Genomic DNA, 1,698 nt, shown 5'->3' with positions numbered 1-1,698 from the left:
TAGAGCCCCAAAAAGTTATTTTTAATAACATTCCCCCCTAAATAAAGGTTATCCCTAGCTATCCCTGCCTGTACAGCTATCCCTGTCTCATAGTCACAAAGTTCACATTCTCATATGACCCGGATTTGAAATCCACTATTCGTCTAAAATGGAGGTCACCTGATTTCGGCAGCCAATGACTTTTTCCAATTTTTTTCAATGCCCCCGGTGTCGTAGTTCCTGTCCCACCTCCCCTGCGCTGTTATTGGTGCAAAAAAGGCGCCAGGGAAGGTGGGAGGGGAATCGAATTTTGGCGCACTTTACCACGCGGTGTTCGATTCGATTCGAACATGGCGAACACCCTGATATCCGATCGAACATGTGTTCGATAGAACACTGTTCGCTCATCTCTAGCAGGGACGTCTCAAGGACGTGTGGTACACCGGCAGAACAAGGACCAACCCGAGGAACAGTTAAAGAACACAGCGCTCACCCAAGCAATTGAGAGCAATCTTCTTTATTGTAATAGGTAGGCACAACACGTTTCGGAGAGAAACATGTCCTTTCTCAAGTGCACAATCACTGGCCTGATTGGCTCGAAGCATCTGGAGTATAGAGCTGTACAAGCTTTCTCATATGTTCAGAGGTACCGTATTTTTCTCTAAAAGTATTGCTGTAGGACACAGCTTCCAAAAATGAGTCATGATTAGAGATGAGCGAACGGCGTTTGATCGAATTGATATTCGATCAAATATCAGGCTGTTCGAGGTATTCGATTCCAATCGAATACCAAGTGGCAAACGCACTAAAAATTCGGATCCCCTCCCACCTTCCCTGGCGCTCTTTTTTACACCAATAACTGTGCAGAGGAGGTGGGATAGGAAGTAGGAAAACGTAGGCATCGAAAAAAAAATCGGAAAAAGTAATTGGCTGGCTAAATCAGGTGACCTCCACTTTATACGAATAGTGGATTTCAGATTTGGTTCATATGAGACTGTGAACTATGTGACTGTGAGACAGGGATAGAAGTACTGGCAGGGTTAGCTAGGAGTTAGCTTTATTTTGGTAGGAAACTTACTGAAACAGCTCTTTGGAGCTCTATATACCTTCCTTGCCAGCCCGTGATACATGCAAGAGTACGGTCAATGCATTCCTATGGCAAAAAGTCAGCTCCCGCATACCACAAGCTGCAAGCGATCCCGACTAGCATATGGTGTGCTGCCACAATGTGTTTGCATTGAACTTACTCTGGCATTTAGCTTGGCCTGGCAAGGTCTCATCACTTTCAAGTGCTTGCTTGTAGGGATCGCTGGCAGCTTGCGTTATGCGGGAGCTGACTTTTTCTCATAGGAATACATTGACCAGCGTTGATTGGCCGAATGCCATACAGTGTACAGCTTTGGCCAATCAATGCTGGTTCTGCTGGAGGCTCATTTCTGAGGAGGTGGAGTCTAAGATCGGTCCACAGCAGTCTCCATTGTGGTCCGATCTCAGATGTAGCAGCGCTCAGCACACAGCCTGCTCTGTGTTCAGCGCACAGCCAGCTCTGCTACATCTCAGATGTAGCAGAGTTCAGTGCACAGCTCTGCTACTTCTGAGATGTAGCAGAGCTGTGTGATGAACTCTGCTACATCTGAGATCGGACCACAATGGAGACTGCTGTGGACCGATCTTAGACTCCGCCTCCTCCAGCAGAACCAGTGTTGATTGGCTGAATGC

This window comes from Leptodactylus fuscus, chromosome 5 (assembly GCF_031893055.1).
Source record: "Leptodactylus fuscus isolate aLepFus1 chromosome 5, aLepFus1.hap2, whole genome shotgun sequence".
NCBI lineage: Eukaryota > Metazoa > Chordata > Amphibia > Anura > Leptodactylidae > Leptodactylus > Leptodactylus fuscus.
This window is presented reverse-complemented; position numbering follows the sequence as displayed.